The sequence below is a fragment of the Eucalyptus grandis genome, chromosome 8 (genome assembly GCF_016545825.1).
Source record: "Eucalyptus grandis isolate ANBG69807.140 chromosome 8, ASM1654582v1, whole genome shotgun sequence".
NCBI lineage: Eukaryota > Viridiplantae > Streptophyta > Magnoliopsida > Myrtales > Myrtaceae > Eucalyptus > Eucalyptus grandis.
The window spans coordinates 21,973,347-21,986,674 of record NC_052619.1 but is presented as its reverse complement, the minus strand read 5'-3'; the positions used below and the strand labels follow the sequence as shown (position 1 = coordinate 21,986,674).

Sequence of the window (13,328 nt, the reverse complement as noted above, 5' to 3'; positions counted from 1 at the left end):
TCGACTGCTCGCCGCCACTCCGGTACATTCTCCGCGGAAACGTGATGGAGCTGATTGACGAACGACTCATGGGGTTTCACTGGCAAACTAGGGCTTCCGGTTCCATGGGAGGACTGACTAGGTTCTTCTTGAAGGATTCGGGGAGGTTTTGTACGTGATTGCCTTCTCTTGCAAATATAGTTGGTGTGATTTTTCATTTTTCTTTCATTTTAGTAAAAAAGTTAAGCACCAGGTGAAAGCAGGAAAAAGATCAACCGAAGAGATGATGAAGGAAGAAGATGAATAGAGGGAAAAAAAAGCATCTGGACGAAAATACCCCCATCATGATGGCATATGCAACTGCTTTGTCAAACCCTTAATTGAGATTACATTATCACTTGAAGTCCTTATTTGAGACTGTGTTAATCACTTCGGGCTTTCATTTAAAGCAATACTTACTTTAGGCTAGAAAATACCACTACTTCGAGCTCTTATTTGAAATTTTCCTTATACCAAATGTATATGCTAGACATTTATAAAGCTTATGGAAAAAGTGTGTATGCCATGATTAATATTATTTAAGAGAAAGTAGATGACATGGTCATTTGATTGTTTGGGTGCTAGACGTTGATTTATCCTGGAGAATGCACTAGGTTTCTGATGAACCGAGAAGGCGAGTGCAAATCTGTACGCGAGTCCTCAAGCCAATCAAGGTCCCTGTACCTTTTGATTCGTTCAAGCACAGAGCCCGATTGTTCTTTTTGTTTAAATCTAGTGAAACATCTAACATCGAAGCATCTCGCTGATCAGCGATCGTTGAAGCTTCCGCAGTTGGTATAATCAACACTTGAGGCCTCACTTTTCGCACGCTAATCGGGCAAGTTTCTTTCTGTTTTGCCACAGTTTTTTCTTCTTCTTTTTTTTATAAGCTTCGAAGGTTGAATTTAATCCATGAGTTTGTGAGAACATCACTTGAGATTGAAACTGCTTTGTGACGATTTGGGCCGATTTTGAAGTTGATATGACGTGCCCAGACCAGAAAAATTGCATTAAATTCGTATCCGAGGCTTGCATTCAAGATACGCACCGCTAGTTCGATAATTTGCTTATGGGAAGTGTGCGATTTGATTTTGCATAATCGGTCATTTGACAATGCTCAGACCTAGGATGGATTGGCAACTACTTTATTGATTGCTGAATTGAATCTTGACGCTGCGTTTTTGCTTGGTGTCATGGCATATTTCCTGACGTTTGTCGACGGCCGGAGACAAATCTTTGAACCGAAAGCATCTTTCCTTTTCCAGCAATAGCTTCAGGACAAAGTCCCATCACGTTAGCTTCCTATTTCCCTTTTGGTGATATGCGCATGATTATGTATCGTATGACTTGAGAAATATTAGTTGATGATGGTGTTTGGTGGCCGGAAATCGATGGCCGGCCATGAATGAACTTATTTCGGCAAGGAGAGGTAGTTGCCGAAGATGGTCCGGTGACAGCCGGAATATTGGCCGATGGTGGTGTTTAGACGATCGTAAGCGAAGGTTTGTTTGGGACTGGTATCAAAATCGAACGGAGTTCTGGTGATTATGCATTGGAGGAACGGGTTCGGCGAAGAGGGAGCAGAGAAGTCGTCGTGAAGGAGATATGCAGAAGGGTGAAGAAACAAAAATCAAAGAAAAAGAGAAGGAACTAAATAAAAAACAATAGAATAAAAATATCAATAAAAATAATAAGAATATAAAATTCTGTTTCATTCTGAGGCGGGTCGAAGCCGGGTCGGCGGATCATGTCAGTAAGTCGGACCACGTAAATCCAGCCCGAACACCCTTTCCCGAATATAATAATAATAATAAATCATAAAAAATATTTAAAAAGAAAAATATATTAAAAGTTCTAAAAAAAAAAAAAATTCAAAGAATCCAGGAAAATCATAAAAACATAAAAATGTAAAACAATAAAAATAATAAAAAATTTCAGAAAAGTTGGAATTCCTCACAAATTTTACTAGTTCTTAGAATAGTTTTTCTCTTAAAGCTTAGAAAATCCTTTTAAAAAATTAAAATTGGAAATTGAACAAGTCTCTAGGACTTTCCGATATGGATTTTTGGATTGTCATTTTCTTGTAGGTGCAATATTAGGTTGTTTGTGTGTTACTTTAATTATGCTTAATTGCGCATTTAAATATCTTGAGTGTTATTTTTTTCATAATGATTATGGTAAAATCTAAAATCTTCGATAGGTTACTATGGCATTAGTTAGTACATAGTCAAGATATGTACGCATTAGTTTTAGGCTTAATGTAATCAAGTCCCCGTTCCAAAATCTCTGATTGCGCATGAAATGAGATATTCTCCCGTATCTCACTAGGTTTCTAGTCGACCTAAATAGGTTAGTGACGACTCCTTATCTAAAATTCACATAGGATTAATTAAATAAAAATTGAATGTCCAATGTCACACAAGGTATGAGTTTAGGAAAACGTGAGTCAATTGAAGGCCATCAGCTTGAATTTGACAACACTTCTAAACCTACTTCCTCTTAAGGGGTAGGTCGCAACAGTGATCAATTATGCATATATGCTTGTTAAGTGTTAAAAAGTGAAGGATATCTTCACACATCAACACAATGAAAGATATCCACCAACTATTTTAATTTCATGGGGAGCTTATAGCATCTTATTCATAGCCAAATATCAGATTGTTAAAAACTGGTATAGGCACACAATTCCCAAGAAATTTTAGGAGTCCCATATGTCACAAATAAAATCGTTAAGACACGGACCAAGAGGTTTTACATGCCACTGACACAAACCTTGACAACGTACTACATCTCTATCCTCTACAAAAACATCATGATGGTGAAACTGATTAGGCCATTGGAAGCTGCAAAAGAAGAGGGTGTTTCCCCAAAAATTGGGCTTGAAACGAAATTCCCACATGCCATTAGGAGGGATCTGATGAAAGCCGAGATCATCGTCCTTGGATTGGCAATGAACAGTTAGTGTTACTCCTCCAGGTAAGTTGTTTAAGATTTGGACACGGACTTTTCCAGCTATCCAAAAATCTCCCGAGCAAGCTTGCGAGAGGACAGCAATGGTCATGAATACCACAAAAGGTGTAAGGGACGTGGTCATGTTTGTACCCTTTGTATTCTCTTTTGGAAAATGCATAAAGAGGCACGGTGGACCAATCAATTTAAGGAGGAATGAGGTGGCTTCATTTGGTAATATGGGATGATGCTATTTCTATATCTTATATAAGTAAATACACCCAATTTACCAAAAAGATAAAATTGCCCTTAATCATCATTGCAGTTTAAAGCGGTGGCCCCAAACTTTTTAGTTTTAATGAAATTATGTAGGCTTTAGTTACCAAAAAGATAAAATTACCATGTATATATTGTTAGATTTTACTTCCATAAAAATCAATTTTGTCGAAAAGAAAAATTTCCAAGAAACTTAGTTCTTTTCTACGTTGTTTGTTCCCAAATATTAGTAAAACTCTCACATGCTTTGTATGAAAATATCTTGCCAATGGTAAGGAAAAAGATAAATTCTTTAGCATAGTTAGTAAAGAGACTTGATATACATATTTTAGAATAAAGAAATTAAAAAATAAAAAAAGTTCACCTAGAAAGTGAGCTTTTGATACAAGAGAGACAAAGAATAGATAAGTTATTCTAAGAGCAATGATGAAAAAGAGATTTTTAAGTTTTTTAATATATCAAAGAATTTATCTTTTTTCTTACAATTGGTGAGGTACTTTTACACGGGGATATTTAATAGTACACTAAAAAGTTCTTTAATACACTTAAAAACAAAAACTTTGAAATGATTAATTATGACAACTAGATCCTATATTCAATTAGGAAAAGAAGAAGAGAAAAGAAGTCTTTGAATTGAATGATTGGGGCTATTTTATCTTATTTGTGTCAACGTGGCGAATTTAATCATATAGGGAGCGGAAATAGTGCCACCCAAACATGTATGAAGAGTATATTTTACCTATTAAAGCACTTATGTGACAAATGTGAAGGGCACTTACTATAGCAATATAGTGTATGGAGAAAGAGTCTTTTTAAATCTATATCTACATATATCTATACTTGGAATATTTAGTGAATCTTGATGTCACTATGCAAATTCATTGGTAATTCCAAATGAAGCAATCTTCCATTTCTCATTTAGTGCTTGAATAGCTGGTGTATACTGATCATACATATTTTTACCTATTCAAGGACTAAGATGACAAATGTGAAGGGCACTTACTATAGCAATATAGTGTATGGATTGAAAGTCTTTTTGAATCTATATCGACATATATCTATACTTGGAATATTTATTGAATCCTGATGTCACTATGCAAATTCGTTGGTAATTCCAAATGAAGCATTTTACATTTTTCATTGAGCGCTTGAATAGGTAGTGTATACTCATCATACATATTTTTACCTATTCAAGCATGAAGATGACAAATGTGAAGGACACTTACTATAGCAACATAGTGTACGGAGAGAAAGTGTTTTTAAATCTATAGCTGCATATATCTATACTTGGAATATTTAGTGAATCTGGATGTCACTATACAAATTCATTGGTAATTCCAAATGAAGCATATTACATTTCTGATTTAGTGCTTGAATAGCTGGTGTATACTCGTCATTAGCAAATGAAGCATCTTAATCTTCTCTAAGTAAACAACATGTCTACATTTTAATGGGAAATCGAACATAAATCTAACGAAGGGTAGATTTGAGTAAGGAATATTGATTTAAAAATTTTGTTAGAAGAATTTGGAATAAATGTATTGTGGGGCACCATTTTGGCATTTAACCCTTTGCCATGTCAGAACTCTTTATTTTCCAACTTTACTCAAGCCAAAGTTTACTATAACTCTTGGAATTTGTAAATCGAAATCGATCTATAACCTTGGTCTCTTTAGCTATCATTTTTTATTAGTGATTGACCTCATGCCACATAAGCAGCAATTTTTTTTTCTTAATCGTTTAATGGATTCAATTTCTAAGGGTTTAATGATGCTTTTTTCACTCGGAATAACTCGATTTTTTTAGAATTCATGAATGAAAATCGTTCTTTGACTCTGGTCCCTCTAGCTATAATTTTTTATTAGTGACCGACACTGTGCCACGTAAGCCGCCAACATATTTCATTTATTTTTCTGACTGGTGACCGACCCTGTGCCACGTCACCTCTGCTCCGACACACCTAACTCCATCAAGACGCCGACCCTGGCGGAGGTGGTTGTGACAGAGGAGAGAATGGCGCCGAGCGTGGAAATCAACGGCCTCAGTTTCACGAACCCGGGGATCAACGGCCATCCTCCACCCGGGTCCGAACCCTTATCGACGACTTGTCGCTCACGCTCGATTCCGGCGATCGCTATCTTCTTATCGAGTCCAACGGCACAGTTCTTCTCAGCTCAAACCACGTCGTCTTCTGCCAAAATGTTGTTCTGGGTGTCTCTGTATCTAGTAGTGGACAAGTACATGGCGATCTCATCATGTTAAAAGGCGTGGATCTTGGTTACCTTGTTGAATTGGCTTGTTGGTGAAGCTGCTTTATCACATAGAATTTGAGTTTGGTGGTTGAAGTATTTGGATTTCAGTAGCTGGAGATAGTGATTTGATTTCAAGAGAAAGTCGGGTTTATTTTTAAAGAGAGTGGAATGAATGATTTCTCATGCGAAATATTGTCGATATCCATTGGGACATTGGAAGATTGGGGCGATGTTTTTGAAATGGTGATTCGGAGAGAGTGTATATTTTGGCAAAATTAAATCATGGGCACTTGCAGTTTTCTCATTCGAGAATAGTAATGTAAAGAGTCCAAAGAACCACATGACATTCTCCTTTGAAGCAATGCTTGTAGTCCTGAATTGGGGGATATGCTTTTAGTCATTTATGTGAATTCCTTACGGCTTTGCTCGTCATCGGGCGATGCTTGTAACAGGTAAGACTACTACATTGAAGATTATTAGGAGGGAAGCATATGGTGGAGCCTTACAGGATTGGCATTCTATGACACCGCATTGACATCTTCTGGGGATCTCTGTTACCTTGGAGGAGAGGTGAGTTCTCTTTTGTCCCGATCTCATTGTCGGACCGTACACTTCGTTGTGATGCTACGTTTGCATTGATGGTGACTCTGAAAAGTTGTTGATTTCGATTCTGATATATGTTATCTTCTGCTTTTTATGATGAGTTGTATTCTGCTATTGGTGATTAAGGTAGAGATTAAGTCTGTTGGGATTATCTTCCTTCTCCGGTAAGCTATACAATTCCCGATATAATTGTTCCTTGTTTCCTTTCTTGCCCTTTTCCTTCCACAGTGGAGACGAGACGTTGCTTTTGCGGGCATTGAAGTTCCTAAACAGATGGATGTCTCTGTTGAGAAAATGATTTTTGGGGTGGCAGGAATAGATCCACAAAGAAGAGCTGAGCTAATCAAGGTGAAACGATAACTTTCAGGACAGAAAATGATTTGAGACCGCCTTTTTTTTTTTCACAAAAAGAAAAATGCTGAATTTTGAAGTATATACAAAGGGGAAAACTTCAAGTAAGGATCTGAAATATGATCATTTAGGGCTTGAAGTAAATATTTTTTAAAATAAGGACTTGAAATGATCAACATAATTTCAAATAAAGGCCTCAGTGAGCACTCGCATCTCACAAGCACTTTTCAAGTTACTATTAAGGGCATTTTAGTCCAAGGATTTTTTTTCTTTATTCATTCTCTATTCTTCTTCTTTCTTCTTCCTACAGCTGACTCTCCAATTCATCTTCTTTCTTTCCCTCCTTTTCTTCTTCCTTAGCATGCTGAACGAAACTCCTTCGCCTTGAACAAAAGCACAAAGTAGAATCGATATCCAAGTTAGTTCAAATCAACTAGTAAAAAGAGTCTTGACTGAATAGTAGCAGAAGGAAGAATTATCAATAAGTCAAAAATGATTGTCCCTTTGTGCTTACAACCAAAGATCAATATGAACCGAGAGAAGCAAAAATTGAAATTCTCAACCATTTCGAGTCAAAGATGGATTGGAATGGAGACAAAGAATTACGTCCCATTGTGCTTACAACCAAACCAAAAAAAATAAATGTATGGACCCGAAATTCGCTCAAAATTAAAGAGGTGAAGGAGAATTGTTTGTTTATATAGGATGGGATGTTTGTGGGAGGTGGGAAAATTCTGTAAAAGATGTTTATGGCCTCCTCTCGATGAGGATCGCTCTTCCTCACGTGCACACTCACACATGAGTCCTTCCTATTGCCTTCCCTAGCTCACCACCTAAAGCATCGACTGCTCGCCGCCGCTCCGGTACATTCTCCGCGGAAACGTGATGGAGCTGATGATGAACGACTCATGGGTTTTCACTGGCAAACTGGGGCTTCCGGTTCCACGGGAGGACTGACTAGGTTCTTCTTGACGGATTCGGGGAGGCTTTGTACGTGATTGCCTTCTCTTGCAAATATAGTTGGTTTGATTTTCATTTTTCTTTCATTTTAGGAAAAAGTTAAGCACCAAGTGAAAGCAGGAAAAAAAAAAAAAAAACCGAAGAGATGATGAAGGAAGAAGATGAATAAAGAAAAAAAAAAAGCATGTGGACGAAAATACCTCTATCATTATGGCATGTGAGATGCACCTGCCTTGTCAAATCCTTAATTGTGACTACATTATTACTTGAAGCCCTTATTTGAGACTGTGTTAATCACTTCAAGCTTTCATTTGAAGCAATGCTTATTTTGGGTAAGAAAATACCTACACTTCAAGCTCTTGTTTGAAATTTTCCTTATACCAAATGTATATGCTAGACATTAATAAAGCTTATGAAAAAAGTATGTATGCCATGATTATTATTATTCAAGAGAAAGTAGATGACTTGGTCATTTGATTGTCTAGATTCTAGACGTTGATTCATCCTGGAGAATGCACTAGGTTTCTGATGGACCGAGAAGGCGAGTGCAAATCTGTACGCGAGTCCTCAAGCCAATCAAGGTCCCTGTACCTTTTGATTCATTCAAGCACAGAGCCCGATTGTTCTTTATTTTAAAGATGATGCTCTGTTATTACGTTTTTGGATTTGAAAGTTGTAGTTTACATTTGCAAGTTTTGGCTTTTGGGTATTTATGTATCGCATCCTTCCAGAAGTAAGTGCTTCTTCTTGATGAGATAACAGTGGACCTCAAAGTGTTAGCAAGGGCTGATCTTTTGAAGTTTCGCAGAAAGGAATGTGAACAGACAGGATCGATAATTATCCACGCCACCCATATTTTTTATGGCCTAGATGATTGGCCCACACATATTGCATGTACTTATCTACTTCTCCACTAAAGTTCATCGTTTCTCTTTCTCGGGAAGCATGGACACTTTCTAAAGCCTTTGTGTCGGTGTCGAACATCCTGATCAAACATCTCGACACGTGTTTGACACACACTAACATGTTTCTACACACTTCGACAGGTGATTAACAAGTGTCGAAAATCTGATATGCAATGTGGAGTCTCAACACGCGATTCGACACACACAGGTAAATTTTAAAAAATTTCAATAAATTAGGGGTCAAAATATAAATATATAAAATATAAAAAGAAAAGAGAGAAAGGAAACCCTTTTGATGATGAAATGTGGATTTTTTTTTTTACTTATTTTTAAATGTTAAATTTAATAATAGATTGTGGATTTCTTGTTTTTCTCCAAATTTTATGGATTATTGAAATAAAATATGGTTGAATTTGTCAAATTAAAATAATGAATGATATTAACAAATAATGATTAATGTTTTTGGTATAAATTCATTCTAAATTATTTTTTATTATTTATGTATTTGTGGATTTGAATAAAATTTGATTTCATAAAAATGATAATTTCTCACGTATATAACATATAACATGTCGGTGTGTCTTGTTGCATGTCGCATGTCATATGTCGCGTATCAATGTCGGTGTAGGTGATGGCACTACATCAGTGCTGGGATAAACTATAAAACTTTGTATGTCATATTCTCTGTCAAAGCAAATTTACCGCTCCTTTTACTCTGGTGTATGTGGCTCACGGAAAGTTGCAGCTACCAATGCCGATTGATAAGGTCACGGAGATCAGCAAACTGTCTCTGATGGTAACTTTTCCTTTCAAAACCGTTTCGTGTTTTTTTTTTTTTTTTTTTTTTTAATTTGGTCTGGATAGATGTTTGTTCTATCATGACAACTATCTTTGCAAAGGACGGTTGAGAGTTGGCTGAGGAGAGAAAGAGATGAGGAACGGCAGAGAAGGAAAGAGAGGAAGGCAAAAGGTCTCCCTGAGTAGGAACAGCAAATTGATGGAAGCCAGATCACCGGTGATCCGGCTCTTGTTGCTGCACGGCCGTTGAATAATGGTCGGGCTGGTGGAAGGTTGCACTCTACCACTGCTGGTGAAGAAAGTTGCTTCTTCAGCTCAAACAGAGTTCTCAGACAGTAGTCGAAAACATGCATCCTTCAATCTTTCAAAGCATAATAATTTTTTCATCGATGGAAGGTTAACTTTAGAGGTTTCTGTTTGTAAAATTCTAAACGCAAGTGCACGTGTCAAACAAGTAATATAATGATGAGAAAAAGTATCGTCCCACAGAGATCGATGATTAATAAACTAATTAAATACTAAAATAGATTAATTCTTAAATTTATCTAACAGATCAAAATATAATTAAGAATAAATTAAAAACGAAATTTGTAGATTAAATGCAGTAAATCGATCAAATAAATATGTTAGAACATCCGATTTCACCATAACCACTATATATGAATTTCAGATTATTGTGGGTACAAGAACGATATCAAACATGTGATAGTGGAATTTCCCAATCAATTTACTATCATATCTCTAGGTATAACAAACCTACTCAGCTTATTAATTCACTATATCTCTATATAAATTAAAATAAACATAAATACATTAAAAACTATGAATATTCCCGGCTTACAATGAGTCTTTTGAATCACCTTATCACCGAAAGCTACACAAATAACGCGGTATATCTCTATCCACATTTAATTCATGGTTATTTATTATAATGAATAATTGCATATTATCACTTCTCAGTCTCAAACATGCTCATCAAATGATTCAAGTGGTGGCCAGTCACTCAAAAACATTAAATACAATAATATATAACTTACATGAATAAAATCAATTGTAAAACATAAAAATCATGAAATTCAGTTAGGCTACATCGTAGCCCTAACAAAAGAAAATTAGAACATAGTAGAATAAAAAATAAAAATATAAATTAAACCCAACATATTGAATCAGAGAACAAGAATTCTATCACCACTTTTGTCTTCCTTTCAAAATACTTGAAAAACTCTCAGAACAATAAAAAATGATCTCATAAAAATCTCGCTTCGCTCTCTCGGCTCTTATTGTTCTCCTCTTCAAAGAATATCTCCAAACGCTTACAGATAACATTAGGAAACAAAATCAAGAATTTCCTGATTTGATATCCATCTTTCACTGCCCTAAAATAGGTAAAATAACTCTATCAAACCTTTTCGTACTCTACTAGTCCTAATTTGGCGTCTATTGCTGGAGTCCTAATTTGGCACCGGGGGATGAATTGTATCATCCTGTCTATTGCAGGTAAAATAACTCTATCAAACCTAATTTTCTATTGCTGGAGTCCTAATTTGGCACCGGGGGATGAATTGTATCATCCTGTCTATTGCAGGTAAAATAACTCTATCAAACCTAATTTGGCACCGGGAAAGGTGTCTTTTCCTACTCCGGGAAAGGTGTCTTTTCCTACTCGACTAGTCCTAATTTGGCACCGGAAAAGATGTTTTATTTACATTGCTTTGTGAAGTCTCATTGGCTGTTTAGTCCGATGCAATCTTGATTGGCATTTACTTGCCAAATGACTTTGGATCTACGTGATTTGGAAGACTTGGTAGGGACTCAAGTCTTATAAGCTAGTCCATGACTCCTTCCCTAGACGATGTGGGACAAGAGAAGAGAGGGACCCCTTCCTTGCGCATGTCCGAGGACCACCGCTCAGCCGTCACACCAAAAGCCTGACTGAAATAACTCAAAACCCAAGAACTTGGCTAAACTAAAGTTGCTTAGTCCAGGAAACATTCCTGCCTGGGCACCCCACATCTGAAAGAGATAATCTGTCATCACCAGAATTCCTGTATAAAGAAGGAATAACTTTGACGGGATTCGAGATGCTTTAGGTAAAATGGAACATATGACAAGACCAAGCAGATGAAGGAAACCAAAGAGACTAATTGGTGACAATGATGCATAGAACACTGCTATACACACTATCTTGTCACACTGCCAAATGAGGAGCCTCTTAATAAATCCAAGTACTCCAAATTCCATTAAGTGTGGAGTCGTCAGATTGGATATACTTGCTCTGTCTCCTTTTGTAGCTGTAAAGCTGCATCACAATCAAGATTGAAAGAGACTGCCAAATATTTTGCAATAGGGAAGCTTTTGAGTTGTAGGCCAAGTAAAACTGAAGATCAATCAACCCGACAACCACATCTCAAAGGTGGAGAAATTGCTCAAGCTGTGTAAGAAGATAAACACGGTGATTGCATATACTTTCAATGGAAACCAAACGTGTCTTCTCGTCCTTTCAAAGAGTTGTCTTCCTATGATCCAACATAGGAGGAGCAAAATGTAGCCAAACGATATGTAAATGGGTGTCACCAAGTGAAGTGTTAGGAGGATTGTCAAAAAAAGCAATATACGAGCCACAGGAGTGATATACCGATAGAAACTTCTGCCTCGTTGCACCGAGAAATGACATGATCATTCTCTATGGAAGTTGAAAGGATATTACATTTTAGAAATGCAAATTAGAAATGCCTGTCGTATAATTTAGAAAACAGGAAACAAAATCTTCTTCTATAAACCTCTACAAATGAATCGGCATTCGAACAAAGTGCTTAACTAGTCAAAAGTCTGCCACCATATCTAAATAGATAAAGGCTAGTCATTACTCGCATGCTATTAAACCAGTGGCTAATCAATTTTTATGCAGAAACTCCATGAGGAAATTTAAAGGGTGTGTTCCTGAAACGAAAGGGAGGAGTCTTGAGCATATTCAAGCAGCCATCAACGAAGAATGAAAATGGCAGTACTCCCAAGTCATTTACTCAAAAGAGAAATGTGAAGTGATGCTCAAACTCGACAAAGGGACGGCTCGTTCAAACCGAGCATGATGATGGTCTAGGAGTTCACCAGCTATCATTTCGGTTTGACCGTAAGGTGAGCCCGAAGCGAAACGAGCTATGGTACCGCACGACATTCTTGGGCGAACATCAAGCGCAGCCTCGCCTCCTTGCGTCCTTCGGCCAGCGATCCTCTCTCTGTTTTGTCCTGAAGCTAACGTCCAAGCGAGGGAAGGAGGAGGAAGGAGGAAGAAGAGGGAGCTGGGCCGCGGAAGAAGAAAGGTGGGCCGTGCTGGGAAATATAAGGAACGAAGCAAGCTAGGCCACAAGAGGAAGGGGGAAGAAGGAGGGGCGGGCTAAAGGTGGCCCTAGCCCCCCCAAATGCGTTTTTATTTTTTGTTAATTTTTTTTTTATAATCTTAATTTTTAAAATTATTTTTAAAATTTTTTAATACTAGTAATGCAAATGTTCCTAATGTCTATATGCAATACAATTTAACGAAAACACAATGCATTTTAATGAAAATTATTTATTTTACTTTTTAGTTATTTATAGAGACTAATACCTAATTTTCTATACGACTAAGTCCTAAATAAAAAGGGCAAAATTTAGATGTCAAAAACAGACAGGAACATTTTTTTTTTTTCATTTGATAGAACGACAGTAATCAATCGGTTCATTTATTAAGTGGTTCTATTATGGGAAAGAGATGACAATATTGTTCATAGAACTAACATAATTACAGGAGAGTGATTGTAATACTGAAGTTGATAGTGAATAAGTAAACATAATTTTTTATTTTTGTGAACTTGAATATTGCATGTAAGTCTTTGCGCAACAACGAAGTTTGTGAGGTTTTAGTCAATGCACGTCAGTCCCATCCCTAGAAATTATCAAATTGCTTTCTTTCTTTCATAATGCATTACACCATCCAAGAAGCACTAACTCTTGTCTTTCCTTTTAATTTTGTTATACAAGTTAATATTCCCTTTAATAGTCTATCTTTGTTACCAATTTTGTTTTTTTTGTCAGTAATGAAAAAGCTGATACGGTGAAATACGATATTTTTTCCCTTTTCATCTTCACAATTTATCGAACTGACACTCGTGGAATATTGGCTTTGAAAATAAAATTGAATGCCAATACCTCACTTGAAAGGATTTTGGTTCAATTTAGA

The 13,328-nt window shown here is 36.6% G+C and overlaps 1 pseudogene; it reads left to right on the top strand.

Annotated features, from left to right (window-relative positions):
* The window catches only part of LOC104416486, a 38,439-nt pseudogene extending 28,986 nt beyond the window's left edge, over positions 1–9,453 (top strand).
* The last annotated feature ends 3,875 nt before the right edge of the window (positions 9,454–13,328 follow it).